A 19,273-nucleotide genomic window follows, 5' to 3' on the forward strand; every position below is an offset into this window, starting at 1 on the left:
TGTTTTTGTTCTTCCAGCTCTAAGCAATGACCATTGGAATCCCTAATTTTAATATAGAATTGCAGTCTTTTGAATACTACCAAGTAAGAAATTTTTTTCCATTCTAATCCAATTGCAGACTCCTACAGGGTCACACCATATGCTTTTGGGCACTTGGGTTAGCACTTTGAATGTAATGTACAGGTGCCAAATACAGGTGTGAATGGGTAGTGTCAGATTGCACTCTGTAGCTGAGGATTTAAATAAATAAAACTGAAAAAAATAAATGCTTGATTTGAATAAAACGGAATAAGGATAAGACATTTTAGCACAGGGCAGAGTTTAGCACACTGAACTTATGCTAATTTACCCAGGCTAGTTTTGTTTCTTTGAAAGTGTTCAGGAAAGGCTCATAAAAATAAAAATACTTAAGAAAAGAGCCAAACACAGGAAATATAGATGGCTAAAGTCTTCAATTTCATTAACTGAAGAAGAATGAAAGCAGTTGTTTAAAACTTGAAAAAAAGCGGGGGAGGGTTGTGTGCTTTATTTTCTAATTGGAGAAATCCATGAATAAATTAGGCAATCACTTGGCATAATTGATTTAGATCACATGAATTCACTTGCAGTGCAAGAGTAAATTAGATCAGATTGTTGGTGCCCCCCCAGTATTCTGTTCATCATTGCCATTCTTTTCCCTTTGTATTCTTCTCTAGCTTCATTCATTTTGTTAAGTTTTTACTTTCAAGAAATATATATTTGCATTTATATTCCTTAATTTTAACTTACAAGGAAATTTTTCTTTTGATTGTTGACTATGTCAACAATAAAATTTCTGTTTAAAAATATCTGTTTCTTATTTATGAATCCCATTTTTATTTTCCATAAATGTGTTTGTACTAGAATAACATAGCCTGTGCATAAACCCGGTGCCATGGGAATTATATTCAAAACATGCTTGAACTGCTTGTTTTTACCTGAAGCAACATGAAATTGAATTACATTAGTATGGAGCAATTTGGTTGCGTGTCAGCTGTGGCAAATAAGCTGAATATTTAGAGGCTTTGCTCACCTTGGGCCACAAAGTGTTTGTCGTCTTGACTAATACTGCACCTACCCCAAAATTTATGAATCAGAGAACACAGTTGACTGAACTGAATTGAAAATATTTCAGACGATTTAAATGCATGGCACTGACTCACCCATTAGAACTTCAAAATATATTCAAATTTTATCCAAAAAGTAACTTTTATATTTAGGTTTAATCAAAGAATTTAATACTGTGCGTGCAATCTATTTACTGTACCACAGATGCTGAGACAACTGAGAAACGTTAAAAGCCCCTGTGTTCACAGTAAGCTCATTTGTGCAGTGTCTAGCATAGCTATTGGTGCTGAGGAGAGTTCAACTTAACTCTTAAAGGGCTGCGTTAACTAACTTTTGTATATCCAAATCGGTACCCTTCAAAAAATGCTACTTACCTAAAGCGCCTGTCCACGAGCAAGCCATTGTTTAGGGCTGCTATACTGAAAATGTGACCACAGAGTCACTAGAGGCAAGAATTTCTAAAGATGGCCCAAACTGACCTCCCTACCCAAAAAAGATTCTTATGCTTTGTCATTAGTAGACTGAGACTGTCACATCCATAACAGTGCTAGGCTGAAACTGTCAGTATGACATTCCTAAGTACTTTTTCTGTATGTGTTAACGATTCATTTTGAAATATAGTGCTAACACAGTCGAATTTCCCTAATCAGAAACCTAAATGCTCCAGAACCTGAAACTTTTTGAGAGGCAACACGATGCTACAAGTGAGCCATCGCGCAGCTGACTTCCGGTCACGAGCTGGGTCACGGTGCGGGCGTACTGCAGATGGCCCCTCACATTCCAGGCAGGTTGTGTGGGGAAGGTACAGACTGCCTAGGCTCGAGTCCCACCTCCAAGGTATCGCAGTACCTGTATCAAACTAAAATTCAGAAAAAGAATCTGAAACTGGAAACGCTTCTGACCCCGAGCATTTGAGGAAAGGGGTACTCTCTATTTAAAAGAAATACTCAGAGAAGTTTATTCGAATGGAAAGAGAAAACAAAATTTTTAATTAGAGAAAATCTTTGCTATGGATAATAGAGGTTAAACTGAGAGTTTCTATCCTAAGAGTTCAGTTTGTGTTACGCTGTTGCTTTTTAAATCTAACAAAATCCCGAAAAGTTAGTTAACTTAGACACCCCAACATTCTTTAAAAAGATACTGTTTTAATAATCAGTCTCTATTATCCATTTGTTCTTTGTTCATAAAAATAAAGGAATAATTATAAAATATATGGCAGAGATTTAACATCCTTAATATATCAGGAGTTTGTACAAACTATTGGAAAGTAAATATTTCAACAAAATTGGAGAAATAAAGTGTATAATTTACAAAGGAAGAAAATTTCAGTCAGCAAATAAATATGAAATATATTCAAGCTCGCAAGTAATTAAGAAAAATGAGATACTGTATTAGCTAGTATTGACGAATGCTGAATTATTCATGTTCCAGTGTCACCATACATATTTGTTGGATATTTAAATCAATGCTTTTTTACTGTAAAAACAATATGATAATTGTATAAAGCCTCTTAACATGATTTTTACTTTTTATGCTGTAGTTCTATTTCTAGGAATTAGCCTGGATTCTTATTTCTTATTCCATACGGTTGTTAGAACTTCAGCAGTCATATCTAAGTTCCAGGAAAAAAAATAAATAAATAGGTACCAGAAGACAAAAGCGTTTGCCCACCTTATCCAGTGCTATCCAAGAATGCCTTCCCAGCACACCCAGCCACGCCCTGCTGCCGCCTGTGGCTGGGACCCTCACTGTGTGCCTTATAGTCAGAAAGCAGCAAGGCCGAGGCCTTGTGGGCTGCCGATGGCCGGGGGCCGTGTGTCTGCTGTGCTCACCAGTATGTCTATGCGTCCCGGGCCCGTGTGTCTCCCTAAGTGTGCGACAGCCACATGAGTTGGACAGAAGCTCCGAGTTCTCCTAGTTCTTTGAGACCATCTCTCCAGCCCCATTTTGATGGAACTGTGGACTTGCTGGCATAGTGGCAAGAGAACAGATTATTTCATGATTCTGTGGCACCACCTGACCAATGCATGGAGGCTGACGCTGAGGGTGCTGTTTTCAAACATGGGAACCTAAGGGAGAGGCGACATGCAGGAAGGAGACAGGATAGGGAAAACTACGAACCATTATTTTCCCTTCTTCTTAGTGACTCCAATGCTTTATAATGTTTATGTCCTGAATTACTGAAATAATTATTTTGGTTGAAGTGACAAGAAGGTTTTTTTTCTTTTTTAATTAGATGCTAGAGGCACGGGGCCTACAGCACACCAGCTATGTAGAAACCTCAAAGTATGAGGTATAAACACAATTATTTGCTATGACATATAAAAATAAAAACCAAATTTGAAATTCGTGTTTATCCCTAAAGTGAGCTTCATACCAATTGCATTGTTAGAATTTAGTTTTCAAATATCATTACATTTGTAAACAATTTATATTGGAGTTTTTTTTTTAAATAAAAATTTCTAAAAAATTAGTAATTAACTCATAGCCAAATAATTTAAAATGATTTTTTAAAATCTTTTTTCAAATTTTAAAACAAAATTTTATTTAGTGTAAGTTTCATGTCAGAAAGAAAGAAGCAAAGAGGAAGAAATGCACCATGGTCACAGCCATTTGCTAGTTGGTTTGCCCTTCCTGATCAGTCACCTCTGAGGTTGCCAAAGAAAGCCCTAGACTAAGGGAAAAGATTTAAACTCAGTGCCTGTGAGGTCACTTTGGATGCTGGTCTAACGATTGTGTGCTATTTCTTTTAATGTTTTCTATTAGCTCACCCCTGCTCAAGACACTTAATAAATCTTAATGTCTCCCAAAAAGATAGATAGCAGGCATTTAATATATATGTGTAAAGCCCTCCTCTGCAAAAAGGAACCTGATTTAAGTGAGCTCATCTAATAGATCGGTATAAAGCACCAGATAAGTTCACCAGAGTGTGTGCAGAATTTTGTGCATCCCATTTAAGTGGATGGCTGTGTGCTCTGAGTTGGAAAGACAGACCATAAACCCCCAAAGTTAATAACCTCTGATAAACAATGAATCTGGGAGACAACTTTTCAGAATCTATTACATACTCATAGCCCTGGTTTTGCACAGTTTGCATATTAATCAGATGATAGTAGATTCTGGGCAGAAATATAGATAGTATTATATACTTCAGTGTATGCCAGAAGAGAACTCTTTCAATAGTACCATAGCCAAGAACAGAAGCAGCTGTACAATCCCTGGCCAGCAACCAGGTGCCAAAATTAATTCATGTAAGAATAAAATAAGCTGGTGTCTTACTTACTGTAAACCCCATAAATTCTTGGGGAAATGTAAGTGAGTCCTGGGCAGCGTGGACCCCTCATTATTCCAGGTTATAGTTCCCTGCTGGGCTGGCCAGTTCACTGCAACAGGAAGCACACTGAGTGATCACAGAAGGTGTTTTTGTTCAGCCAGGCGTCTCACAAGCACCTGGAAAGGTGCCGTGAAGAGAGCACAAGTTTTCAGGAAGGCGAGCCCTGTACATGGTTTGGATACAGCTGGCTTGTCAGAGTTGCAGGAGACACACAGCTTGGTGGTTGGCTGATAATGTTGGATGACAGAATCAGGATTCAAAAAGCTCTCAGGGAGACCTGGTGAGACACAAATCAGAAGATTAAATTTAATAGGGATAAATGTAAATCCCTGTATTTGGATATCTAAAAGGAAGCAAGTGCCTCCTGTCTTACTTCCATGTAGTGTATTTTCCATGCTGCAGCGTGGGTGATCTGTTACACACTCTAATTGGAGCATGTCACATCCTTGCTAAAACTCCCTTAACAGTATCTTGTTGCCCTAAAAATAAAGACAAAACTCATTTAACATAGTTTTCAAGATCCGCCATGGCTGGCCCCTCCCTTCCCCTTCCACCTGCCCCTCCCTTCCCCCTCCACCTGCCCCTCCCAAACTCATACTCCCCTCCCCCTTCCCCTGTCCTGCTGAACACTCCAGCCAAATGGGAGATCCCCGGGTTCTACCCTGGGACCTGCTCTGGGGTATTCATGATTCCTGTATTCAAAACATGTCTTCCCCTAGATAAATCTGGGACTAATTCAGAGCCTAGATTTAGTCTCATTACCTGCTTTTAGGGTATTCCAGCCGTCTTCCCATCTAGTAAATGTCTACTGAGTACTATTTGTCAAACACTATTCTAGGCTGTCTTAGTTATTTTTACTCGTCGTTGAGACAAAATACCTGATGCACCAAGCTGGGAAACGAAAGGTTTATTACAATTTTTGGAGGTTTCAGTCCATACTCAGTTGGCTCCAAGGCAGGGTGGCATGGCAGGGCCACAGTTCGTGGTGGCTACAGACAGTAAGGAGGAAACAGGCAAGAGAGAGAGAGACACCTTCTTCCTGCCATTACATCATATCCTGGCTCCACCTATAGGCCCGTGTAGCACTGGCACCATCAATTCAAGCACTGGACAATGAACCAATCACAAATGCACAATGCAAATGCATGAGGCCTGGGGGCCACAGACATAAACCATAATATAGGCCAAGAATAAAAGAGGAAACAAATGAAGCCCATCTCCACACGGAGCCAATGCTCTATGGGGAAAGGTGTCCAGTGGTGAGTGTGGTGATGAACAACAGAGCAGGATGAGATGAGAGTGATGGTTGATGGGGAATCAGCATTGGAGGCCCCCCTTTTCACAGAGCAGCCAGAAGATCTCTCTGTGTGATTAAAGTAGATCATGAGCCACGTGGCTATATGGAGAAGGGAAGACCTTGTGCACAGTCCTCAAGAGGGGCAGCATTTCAAGAGCCGCCCTTGGGCCAGGGGTCGTCAAGAATACCGGGCAAGCAGGAAAGTGTGCAGAGCAAAGCCGGAGGCGGTGCTGATATCCAGCCTCTCCAGCCTCGGCAGCGATGGGCAGTTTGTGGATTGTCTCCTAAGTGCGGTCCATATCGACTGGGAGGCTTTAGCCAGGGGCCATCGTGAAAAACATTTTTCGTTTTACTTTTTTTCTTAAATGAAGATCTTTTATTATCTCATTAAAATGTCACTGATTGGCCTTACAGTCCGGAAGCTGCTTTCTGTGTGGCTGGATAACTCTCGGATCTTCTTCAGCTGGCTGCTGAACTGTTCCCTTCTCAGTAAGATAGATACCATCCAGAAATTTCCTGATACCCTTGCTTTTGACTGCTGTGACTTGCTGAATAACAGCAGTCAGACTGACAGCTGTGAAACGAAGTCAGTGTCATTTCCTTCACAGATTAGTTCATCTTTCTGGGCTTAAGATACTGAACAAGCAACACCTGCCCTAATGTGAACCTGGTGAGTACATTTCTCACCCAAGAAATTCCAGATTTCGACAAGAGACCCATTCTCCAGAATAAAAGCGTCAGTGGGGAAGTGAGCATACTCAGACTTTGTCTTGTAACGGAAACCCTGCGTAACACCCTTGATCGTGTCCTGTACATGACTACAGATCACGCAAACCATAACCAGTGCCTTTCTGTTTCCCCACTGCTTGTCAACCCGGAGCCTCTTCTTTTTCCTTCCACATCACTGTGGTTGAAGCCGCGCGTCCCTTCAGAATGGTGCCAACATTTTCTGGAATGTCGACAGTCTGATTGCTGAGCATGACCTTCATTCTTGCGGGAGATACAGCAACAGCTTTGTTTTGCTTTTAGTTTCAAACAGATAATAAGAGCGGCTGTGGAAAGACAGACTATCAGGAGTAAGTACAAAATCCCGGCGATGTCTCGGGTTATTGCGTCTATCAAGGTGAGAGCCAAAGCTAGCTTGAGGGGTGGGTTTGCTGACACTTGCCACCCCAGCGATTACTTGGTTTTGGAAACCCTGCTGGTGCAGGGTTCAGGGCTGCTTGCTCGCCTGCACAGTCCTGGTGCCTAGCAGATGCCGGCCATGCTACTGGCTGTCCATGACAGTGTCGAACAGAGAGACTTAGCTTACCACCAGTCAACAGGAAAGGACCTCAGGGTCTGAGCTGACTGTGCACTGCTGACAAGCCAGCAGCAGCCAGTTTGGCTGCCAAGAAAATTGTTGCTGTCTCAGATTGCATTAGAAAGCTTGAGAATGGGAGGGGAGGTTTGAGAGGGAGATGTGAGCCCAGGCTGCTCTGTGCTCTCTTTGCTGTGTCCAGGTATTGAGCTGACCGTGTGTTGTGTTCTCTTCTACTTTCTTTCTTTTTTTTATTTAAAGAAATAAAAAAAGGACATAAAAAATAATGCAGTAAAAGGGTACAAATAATACAGTATTTCTAGAAAAAAATATATACAGTACGAAATCACCAGTTAACAGGCTACACATTATCTTCCCAGAAACAGTTGTCCATATCACTAAATTAAAGCATATAAAGTGAACATTCATACAGTGAAATTGGAGACAGTTCCGTTCAATGACCAACAAAAGCTCAGGTATATGGTTTTCCATCCTGTACTCTCGAACATACCTGCCGTTATATCCCTTAGTCCACCTTACTTTCCTCTCTTTTTTACAGTAACAATTAGACTTTTAGGGTTTTATTACTCTCATGGTTCTTATTACTTTTTTGAAGAGAATAAAAACAAATGTGACTAAGCAAAATCAGTTAGAACAGAAGGGGGCATAGCACGTGATGCAAAAATAGAATACCAGGTGATCAAAAGTGGTTGCCATTGTGCCTCTTGCTATTTTCAAATTGAGTTGTCTATATCATCAGGTATAATAGAATTGATCAAAACAATATGGAACAAACCAATAAAATCTACACTGAGGACCTTACAGGACTTCAAAAAAAAAAAAAAAAGGATGATAGTCAATCCATATTGGGCATCATAGTATGTCTTATTGCCTTCAAAGTGATTGCCTATACCCCTAAACTTGATACTATCAAACAAAATAGAATAGAATATATAATCAGACAGAATAAGATGGGGAGAGCAATACTGGGGTTCAAGTCAGGTTAATAGGACAACAAAAAAGTTACTATAATATGTCCCGTTATTCTTTAATTTAGTTTTCCCTTAATTAAAAAAATGAGAGAAAATAGATTAATTTAAAAATAGGGGGACTCTTCTACTTTCTTCTGATAGTAATGCCTTTCTAACATGTGGCTGCTATGAATTCATCTAGGGTACTGTCCCTCCATTCCGTGCTCAAACAATACATTCTCTGGGGTGCCACTTAGAGGCCCCTTTTTCCGTCTTTTACATTCTGACATAGGATAAAATCCATGCTTTTCCTGGTAGCAGTTTACAGGATAACTCTTACTGTTTCTGAGAGCAGTGACAGTCACTTTTAAGAGACATCATGTTCTCTGTCACATAGTTTAGTAGGAAATTTACTTTAGTAGCTACTGTTGAGTAGTAGAAATATAAAGTTCCTGATGGCAAATCCATTAGCAGAATCTTACCACTTGGACTCACAAAGTAGAAAAAATATGTGCTCTGAAGACAGGAATGATTCGAATCCCAGCTGTTCCATTTGCAGACTTTACAGCATAAGCTCTTTAGCCTCAATTCCCTTCTAAATGAAATTAAGATAATAATGTTCAATTCACGCTTATGTGACAATTAAGATAGCATGTGTTGAAATGCTATCTTTCTGATAAATATACTGGTAATAATTTTTAGTTCTTCATCCCTGGTAAAGGAGTGACCAGATAATGTGAAAATGTATACTTTAAGTAGAGGAATTAGAGATATATTTTATCTGGTTAATAATGAATTGTAGCTGTTTGTTCTATGGTTTAAAGGTAGTTCATGTGACCTTTTCACTAGTTTGATCATTACCAATTTCTTACTGATAAGAAAAATATTTCTCAAAAATCTTAGAATCATGGGAGTTCCTATAGCTTAAGCAGTAAAAAGAGCCCAACCGTGTAGATGTCAGGAAAGCACAGAGAAAGACATTGACTGGGAGGACAGTCCCGCAGATAGTTTCTGTGTCACATGGATTTTTAAAAGTGTAACAGTGACTCCATAAAAGTAATTTTCGATGGCCTTTTAAACTATGACCCTTTATCCTGTGAAGCTGTATAAAACGCTCCCTTTGCCTTTATTGAGGCCACCACAAGCCATTGTCAGGCAGAGTGGAAAGTGGTACCCCGGCTTAGAGACCAAACTAAAGCGTTTGAGGTGGGGGAGGGACAGAGACTGAGGAGCATTCTAATTAGAGTGGGTCCCACCTGCATGCTGGACCTCAGAAGAACAGCATTATTCATACACATGAAGTTTGAGGCATTTCTAGCAAAGCATAATGATAAATAGGAAAAAATCAGGAATCATTACATGTCACTTCAGTAAATGATAAATAGAGCACAAAATAAGACAGAAGGTAAAAATTACCCAAATCTTGAATACAAATCTAAGAAGCCAGTTATCCTTTGGGCAGTGGGATATTAGTGAGGGTGCGGGGCAGGTAAGAAAATGATGCTGCTGTGGGTTAATTCAGATATAGGAATAAGATGTACTGTAGAACAGGGGAGATGGAACTAGGGCGAGAGCAAGTTGGGGACAGTCACAGGAGTTCAGTCATGGGCATCCTTGGAAGACCCGATGGTCGTCTGTGACTAATACTCATGAGGACGGCAAGTGGAAGAACCCTGGGTCCAGTCATGGTTTCCTTGTAATACTCAACTCCACTTCATTCGCACTGTGCCCGGTATTCAAGACAAACAAGCCTATTTGCAGTGTTGCTTTCATGATACTCTTGTGTGGGAAAGAAGTTGCAAGATGGCAAGACCACCAAAGAGCAGGGCTGGGCCGATGATCTCATTCTTAGCTCGGATGCTCTGACCATTACATGTTGAGGGGTAAACACTAAGGTGTTCCTAAGGCCATTGATCCTGTAGTTTAGGATGCTTTAGTTTCAAGGACAGTGATTTTTAGTATATTACATATGGTAACCATCTTAAAGCTTATTCTAATGACAAGATGGGTGACAATGCCATACTATAAAATAAAATTCACATCCCAATTTCCGGCAGCTGAGTTGAGGAGGCACAGGTGAGAAAGCCAGGTGGTTAGAGTGTGCACAGAAAAGTGCATCAGAGAGGACAGATCTGTGTAGACAGAGGGATGAATATGTTCACAGTTGCCCTTATATATTACAGAATAGTGATCAGTGTGAGGAAAATGCCCAGAAGTGTTCCAGGAAACATCTGTGTGTCTGTGTTCCCCGGGGACTGTGAATAGTGTCTTTTCCCACAAGAAGATGGAAAATGATATCATCCAGGGTACTGGAGAGAATATGCCTAAGTATTGCCTTGTAGTATGGTATAGTTCTGCCTAACAGATACTAAAAGCAAAGCTCAAAAGCTCAACTCTTTCAAGCAACTTAACTTTACCCAACAGATTTTTTTTTAAAAAGTATAGGAAGCACTCAACAAGGTAAAGACCAAAGCTGAAACATGTTAGAATCAGTAGAAGAGGACATTTTGAATGTACTATAATTACATTTCATATGTTCAGAATCTTGAGGAAGATTGAACTTGTTAAACAGAGACCCCAACCCTAACTTCAAAAGTTTAAAGTTTCATATCTGAGTTGTAAAATATGTTGGCTACAATTAACAGTGGATCAGATATTGCAGTGGCAGACAAGTAAATATGAAAACATAACAATAGAACTGTAAAAACCGAAACAGGAAGAAAAGACACACAGCAAAATGAGTGGGGTAGTTCCAGGTGGCCCAAGGTACGTGGCATCAAATTTGCCAAATGAGAGAAAAAGGGAAAGAGAAAAAAGTACAAAGAAATAATGGATAAATTTTATGAAATCTAGGAGCTTAGGCCCAAGAATTTTAATGAAATTGTAAGCATAAAAATAAAATGAAAACTACACCAACACATATGATAATTAAATTACTCAAATTAGAACTGAAGAGACAATCTTAATGATCCCTAAAGAAAACAGTGTTTCACATTGAGAGAAATAAAAATGAGCCACATTTCTCATAGGTAAAAATACAAATGGTAGCCCTCCATTATTAAGATACTGAAAGGAAAATACTATCAAAATAGAATTATTCAGCAAAAATATCTTTCAAAAACGGGACAAAATAAAAAATTTTTCAGGCATAAACAACCTGAAAGAGTCATCACTATAAGAAATGTGCACCATAGGAAAGAGTACCTCCTTTCAAGCAGAAGAAAAATGATTACAGATAAAAATAAAGCTCTTTCAAAACAAAACTATAAGTATTTTAAGCCTCCTCATTCAATTCATTTATTAGAGTTAATTTTTTAGACAAAACTAATGACTGTATATGTGGTCTATAAGATACAGAATTATAATGTATGACAGTAACCATGCAAATGCTACAAGGGGAAACACTGTAAGGTCTTTATATCTTACATGAAGCCTGTGTTATTCAATTTGAAGAAACACTATAAGTTAAATTCATACACTATAAATCCTAAAACAGCCACTACAACAACACAATGAGTTGTAGTTAATGATCCAATAAAGGAAAATAAAATGATTATAAAGGTTCAAAATGACACTCAAAAATAATAAAATAATTCTTAGATTAAATATATTCAAAAGAGAAGAATAAGGGAAATGTAAAAAAGAATATATAGAAAAGTAGATAATAAATAGCAAAATGATAGATTTGAATTCAACCATATTAAGACATTAAATGCAAAGTTTACAATTAAAAGGCAAAAGTGGTCATATTGGATGAAAAGTAAATCACAAAGTTATTAAATATAGAGATATAAGCAAGTTAAAAATAAAAGGCAGAAAAAAATGGTACCCTGCTAACGTTCATTTTTAAAAAGATTGTGATAGTTACATTGATATTAAGTAAATTAGATGTAAGAAAAGTGTTACCAAAAATAAAGTGTTATTTCATAATGATACCAGTGCTAAATCAAGACAATATTACATTTGTAAATATTTATGCACTGAATAATAACACTTAATAAGATGAGACAAAAAATCATATAATAATGGAAGGAATAGACAAATCCAATGTTACCGTTGTTGAAAGGTTTAACATTCTTTATCAATAATTAATAGACCATATAGACCAAAAAAAGTCAGTAGTGTTGTAAAACACTAGAACAGTATCAACCAATTTGACCTAGTCTTATTTTCTTTTTCTGGTAAACCCAGGGTCATTCTACTACTGAACTACATCCTCAACTCTTATTTTTATTTTTATTTTTTGAGACAAGATCTCACATTTTTGAGACAAGATCTCAGGTAAGTTGCCCTGGCTAGGCTCAAACTCTTGTGCCTCAGCTCCCAGAGTGCTGGAAGTGTAGGCACATGCTACCATACCAAGTTCTGACATTTATGGAATATGCTATACAACAGTAATAGTATACATTCAAGTGACCATAAGACATTTAACAGGTTAGACTAGCTATAACTAATTCTCAAAAGTTGTCAAAGGATTAAAGTATACCATGTATTTTTTCACTACAGGGAAATTAGACTGTTCAAAATATTTCAAAATATTCAAAAATATAAAATACAGTTTTCAGTAATACATAAAGAAGACACTATTCAAAAATATAAAATACAGTTTTCGGAAATACATTAAGAAAGTAAAAGAAAAATTAGAAAATGTTTGAACTGAGTGGAAATGAAAATACTACATACCAGAATTTATGAGATCAAAACAAGTTGTAGAATGCTCCTGAGAGTGGTTAATGACCCTGAACTACAGGAGATTTAAGAAAAGTCTCAAATGATGTCAGTTTTCACTTCTAGAAAGAAGAGAAATAAGACTAACTCAAACCTAAATAGACAAAGAAGAAATAATAAAATCAGAGAGAAAAAAATCAGTAAGTTAAAATATTTGAAACCAGAGTCTGCTTTTGGTAAGACGAAACATGAACATTATTAAGATAGAGACTTCACTACATGGTTTTCAGCTTCTAAGAGGCTAATAAGGCAATATTATGAATAATAAATTTGACGACTAACAAGGAAGGGACAAATTTCTTTAAAAATTCAAATTATGCATCACTTGCAAGAAAAAATAGTCTAGATAGCCCTGAATTTATTGAAGAAATTAAAGTTTAGTTAAACACTTTTCCATAAAGGAATCTCTAGACATAGATGGCTTTTCTGGTGCAATCTTGCCATGTGGTAAGAAGACATAATTATGCTACAGAAACTTGTAGATCAATACAGGGAGGAATACTTCCCCAATTTGTTTTATGCAGTCATGATTAGCAAGATATGGAGATACCATAAAAAAGAACTTTAGGTTGATTTTTATTTGCAAATTGAAGCCAGCAATATATTTAAAAAGTTGTGCAAGAGGAGTTTATTCCAGGAATACAGCACTTGAAGTCAATTGTCTTCAAGTGAATTGCTTTACCATTTGAAATCAATCAGCAAGTCACACATTTAAACCATATGATGATATGAGCACATCACATGACCCAGAAAAAAACCACTTGAGAAGATTCAGCATCATTTAATGAAAGATAAATTCCAAAAACATTATTTGAGAACAAAGTTATTGTATAATTATAAGGAAAAGAAAGAAAATCATAAAATACAAAAGTCAAGCAAGTATTTACATCTATGATAGTTCCAAGATAAAATCTTACATTTTTTTTAAAGTATAGTTTGTACTCACCATCTGATTTCTTGTTTTCCTTTATACCTGACACACATGGGATGAGTATTTCTTAGTTCTCTAATATTTGATACAAGAAAAATTTACAGCTAATGTTTTTGTTACTGGCTTTTTTCTGAATATCACGTAACAAAAAGGCATTTACTTTTGTTCACAGCTTTGGTAGCTTGTAACATTTGCGTACTGAAAGGGGAGATTTTATACCAAGGATTCAATTCTTTTGGAAATGTGATATTTTCTATAAACAGAGGGGACTGCTATTTCAAGTGTCACAGCGTGTGAAAAACGAGTTGATTGGTGCCAACAAGCCAAAAAATAGATAGGAAATGATACCCAGCAATCAGTCATAGGTAACTCAGCATTAGGGAAGGACAGCAGAATGTGAGCAGGCCACCAGTTACGTATTCTCCAATTCTGTGGTCCTTCATTTTGCAAAACATAAGCAAATTTATGTTTACTCTAAGCAATTCTATCATGTTTTGGTTTTTATTTAGACCACTGCCAGAATCAAGATTCCAGTCCCCATCCCTCCCTCCCTCCCTCTCCAGTGACTGGACTGTGGATTGTGCTATAAATTATTTACACACAGTGCTACACTAGTCGCAGAATTACATATGTGTGCACACACCACAGTGAACCATTGCTTCATCGTCAGTCTAGAGCCCTTTCTTGAATGGGTGTGTGCAGACTGCTGCCCTCTGATCTGCATTCTTCATCCAGCAGATGTTAATGAGTACATGCAGAGGTGCCAGACGTGATTCTGGATAACAAGGAAAAAAATAAGTAAAAAAGACCCATACCCCGTTACAATTGTGCATAGCTCAGTCTGAAACAGACCTATACACAAAAATGTGGGGCAGCTACCAATCGCTTTGGTCCCTAGGCCCAGCCTGGAGCCCTGGAAAGGATGGCATGTGAAACTGGTCCTGAGGAAGTGGGTGAATTTCCATCACACCCGACCGGAAGTTGCTCGTTGTATCAAAAACCTACAGCTGATGTGCTGCAGTGCGAGGGCCCAGTGAAGGCCGGGATGTGAAAACAACTGTAAAAGTGTCTCTCAGCCCTGCTTCTGCTGCGCTCCAGGCACTTTTATAAACTGTGCACTGTCTTACCCTGTGAGCATTATTTCCGCCATCGGGTAAGCAGTAGGTTTGAAAAAGTCTCAGAAATTAGTTCACACATAGCATCAGAACCCAAGCCTCTTGATGCTTGAAGCTTACAATGGTTCACACTTCTTACGCTGCCTCCCTGCTGCCCAGGACTAAATGTTTCCCCCCTAAAAACAGATGAACATCGTGGCACATGCCTGTAATCCCCGCACTCAGAAGGCTGAGGCAGGAGGATTGCCGAGAGTATAACACTTGTGTGGGCTACATAGTGAGCCATTCGGCCTGAGCAACAGCAAGATCTTTCTCCAACAGAAAACAAAACAAAGGGCCAGAGGTTTAGCTCAGCAGCACAAGCGCCTGGTTGGCAAGCACAAGGTCGTGGGTTAGATCCTCATACTTAGAAAAAAGAAAAAGAAAGAAAAGAAAACAAAGGTTGGCTTTGTTCCCCCTCAGATCAGTTGGTTTTGGTTCTTACTCATCTAGAGCCCTTTCTATTTTTAAGAACCCCCTGTCTGTCGGTCTCTTTTCTATTCTTAAAATACATTTTTGTTCTTCTTTAAACAATTTTGTTCTTCTTTAAACAATTTAACTCATTTTCTTGTATCAAATATCTTATTTGTATCTCCTCATTAGGTTTATGTATGTGATTATTTTAAGAAAAATGATGTTTATTGAAAGAATTCAAAATAGGAATTAATTTGTTTTTTCTAATATTCTATAGTGAGCTAAAAATGTATGAAAAGCACTAGATTTTACAACTTCTGACTTAAGACTTCGTAAGGGTTATGGGAAAAGAAAGAATAATTTGAAGGCATCAGTGATGAATTATGAATGTGTGGACAGTTAGATGATGGTAAGAGGCCTGGGCCCGCGTCTTTGTCCTGTGTCACCATAGCTTCGAGGTGGGCTCTGGGAGGGAGGACTCTCAACTTCTGTCGACCAAGCCAGCAAAGCACCTGGAATGGGGCCTGGTGCTTCTGGGAAAATTTTCTTAAAAAAAGAAAAAAAAAAAGGTAGTGAGAGAAACCTTTGCACGATTATCTTGTACTAATTCCCTAACCACTCTTTGTCTCTCTTTTTGTTTTTTAGCAAAAACCTCATTTTAGTTTTGGTTGTGCATGTGTGGTTGCATGTGTGTGTGTGTGTGTGTGTGTGTGTGTGTGTGTGTGTGTCTGTGTCTGTGTCTGTGTCTGCGTATGCCCACATTTGCGTGCATTTTTAAAAAATGGAAGAAATTTTAACACACCAAAATTCACAGTGCTAAAAACTCAGTCTCTCTAAGGAGAAACAGCATGGCAAACTGTCCCTGATGTAAGAATACATTACAAATTAAGGCAGTAACAGCTCGTGGTTGCTAAGAAGGGAACTTAATTTACAACTGGAAACAGGTTTACATTCTTTAGAAATTCTGGAAATTGATCAGGGGCACAGAAATTGATCTGCTAAAGGAGAAGAAAATTGATTCTTAATATTGGCAACTACATCAATTTCAAGTTCTGAAGAAACAACTCCTGAAAACATATTTATTAACCATTAAGGAATTAGTCAATATTTGGTTATCCAAAGGGAAGTATTTATAGCTTCATTGGTAGAAATATTTTCTATTATAGAAAACATTGACTTTAAAATTGCAGTCTCCACTATCTCAAATATATGAAAATCAAAAATTAAATGAAATGGTGGTGCCCATGGGGAAAAACCCCACGAGGATTACATCGTGTTTGCGAGTGCTGCTTGGCCTCAGAGACTTCAGTGTGATGTAGTGACACATTTACATATCCCCCTTTTGTGACGTTGTGTTCTATTCTCAGAAAGGACAACTGGAGCTGATGGCAATTTTTATCTAAGCGACTTGCGCATGTTAGCAATATACCGTATCCTGTCAGTGAAAGAGGAGCATATGGGGCCCATTAACTCACCAAATCTGCCTCCATTCTGAAATTTTTATTAAGCAAGTGCAGTCCCTAATAGTTACTCATGTTATAGAATGCATGTCAAATGCTATCAATAAGCAAGGGAATTGTTTTCCCTAGTGAGAAAGCATTTGAAGCATATAAGAAGGCTTGACAAAAGAATAAAACCCTTCAAGTGATCACTATATTAGTGTAAATGCACCCTACTGGGAAGCCATGCACATAAGCATTGTATGCACTTTAATGTTTGCCCCTAACAAGTTCTCAAAATGCCATCTTGTTTATAGATGTTTTTCCCTCACATTTTCTACCTCTCAACTCTTAACAATGAACCTGGTTGAAATTAAATGGAAAAATGCAATCTGAGTATGCTTTTCTTAAAGCGATACTAGCAGTTGGACAGTTCTGATTGGCTTCAAACACTTACAACCAGGAGAACTGAAAACACTGGCCGTCAGGCTGCTGTAATTCCCAAGTCTTCCGAGTCACAGGGTGCCCTCTTTAGCAGGCACCTGTGGTAATTAAATCAAAGAGTGTCCATTGATCTTGTGTTGAATGTCCAGAGACAGGAGGTTAGTATAGAAATCCCATTATCTAAATAAATCCAGAGAAACCTCAACAGGGGCACGTCCACAGTGCCCTCTGGTATTTAATAATGGCTATAATGAAAACAACGGTCATAATAAAGATGCCTGAGACTGCAGCCGCAGGACAGGACTTTGCATTCGTGTCCCTTCCACAACGGAAACACACCTTGAAGATACCCAAGAGCAGCAGCACCACTCCTTGGGTGAAACTGAACAGAGAGAACATCCTAAGCCGGAGAAATTTAAAAGCAGAAGAAACAAGAGGAACAATCTGCCCTCACAATCAGAGTGAAGCGCAGGCTCTTTCATCATGCTTTTACTTGATGTTTTTGGTTCTTTACTTTTTAAGACTCTTTCTCCCACCAGACCAGATAGTTTCCTGTTTCTTATAAACAAGTCCTTTATTCAAAATGGTGCCCTGTCGTAGTTCATATTGCTAGCTCTCCAAACACTGTACTATCTAAATAGGCTGCAGTGAACCTGCGACACTTAAGTGCCAGCCCCAAGAGATAACATTAACAGTAGCTCTAAGGTGATGTGGGTTATAAAGGAAGTTGAGTATTAATTGTAATGCTTGCCATTAAAAAACTTGATTGTGCATGTAATTTTACCACATTTTCTCATTTGCTTCTGTTATTTAAATTGCTTCCCAGCACTAAGCATATGTATAAAAGATGATTGTTCCAAATTTAACCTTTTAAATAAGATGTATTCTATTAAGTCATTACAGTTCCCTCTCTTTTCTACTATGTTTATTCACTTATATTCTGTCCTAAAGTTAGACACCTGTGTCAGTGAATATTTTGGAGAAAGACCTTTAATTTTTATGCCTATCACCCATTTGGATTTTTCAGAGTTTTTAAAACTAGTTTATTTTAATGTTCTAAAGAATTTCAAATTGTCAATTAAAATAATGATAGGTATTCCTACCAGGGATAATAGACATTATTCAGCTAAAAAGTTGAGACGTTCCTTGTTAAGCTTAATGTAGCTGGGGAATTTGCAACATTTAACTCAAATTAGTCTTTAAAGACAAAAATTAAAAATTGAAAGCCTTAATTACTTTATAACTATACATAGTAAGAGCATGTAGCACTCTATGGGATTTTTTGTTTGTTTGGTTGGTTGATTGGTTGGTTTGGTGAGGTGTTTTTGGTTTTGTTTATTTTGTTTGTTTGTTTGTTGCCTTTCCTTCACTTCAAGATGATCTAGAGCCAGGTAAATCAGGAGGCACTGAAGGTCTTCAATTTTCCAGAGATGACATGCAAAGTACCTAATGCCCTGCAGAAGCACAACATATTCTGTTATTCTCTATTTGCCAGTTACTCTGAGAAAGTAAAATGTAGACATCACACTCATCCCCAGACCCACCACCCTTACCATTTCCAGGCTGCCATAAACGAGTGTTTCCATTGTTTGAAAATGTGTACCTGGCCCTGTGCCAAGTGCTGTGTCCCATTTTTTCACTGGGCTTCCACAACTCCCCATGGAGTATTTAGATCCCCATTTACACAGGGGGAAACTGAGGGCAGGAAGAGCTTTTAACTTGCCTAAGAAGCCGGCACTTGATGCACAGTTCTAGTTATTAGCTACCATGTTCCTCTGCCTGCTATTGGTGTCGCCTTTACAAGGATGATAGCGGCTAATGTGTATCAAGCATGTGCCATCTTTTGAAGTATTTTGCCTACCACAGACCTGTGGAGTAAGCTGTGTTTCCCACATGTTAGATGGACGACACTGAGGCACAGAACGTTAAAGTAGCTTTTGAATGCTTATTAAGATAATCTTAAACTTTTTAAATTAACAAGAATAAATTTTCAAGCCAGGATCTTAATTCATAAAGATGTTTTTTCATCTATGATGAACAGTTTGGCGCCAACCCTCAGGAGGATTTGTGAACATGTTATAGAAAATGATAGGAAACACTTGTTCATATTTGGGCACCACAGAAAGGTTTCTACATTTAGGATATATACATATAAGTTTTCCAGCATACAGTGTT

General features: G+C 38.2%; 1 protein-coding gene and 1 pseudogene across 5 annotated transcripts in view; one reads left to right on the plus strand and one right to left on the minus strand.

Moving 5' to 3' along the window:
• Pard3b (par-3 family cell polarity regulator beta) overlaps positions 1-19,273 on the plus strand; it is a 990,158-nt gene that overhangs the window by 622,610 nt on the left and 348,275 nt on the right. The window lies entirely within an intron of this gene.
• On the minus strand, positions 5,816-6,798 carry LOC111758119 (large ribosomal subunit protein uL6-like; annotated as a pseudogene).

This window comes from Cavia porcellus, unplaced genomic scaffold (assembly GCF_034190915.1).
Source record: "Cavia porcellus strain 051 isolate PalLab524CR breed Dunkin Hartley unplaced genomic scaffold, mCavPor4.1 scaffold_26, whole genome shotgun sequence".
In the NCBI taxonomy this organism is placed as follows: Eukaryota; Metazoa; Chordata; class Mammalia; order Rodentia; family Caviidae; genus Cavia; species Cavia porcellus.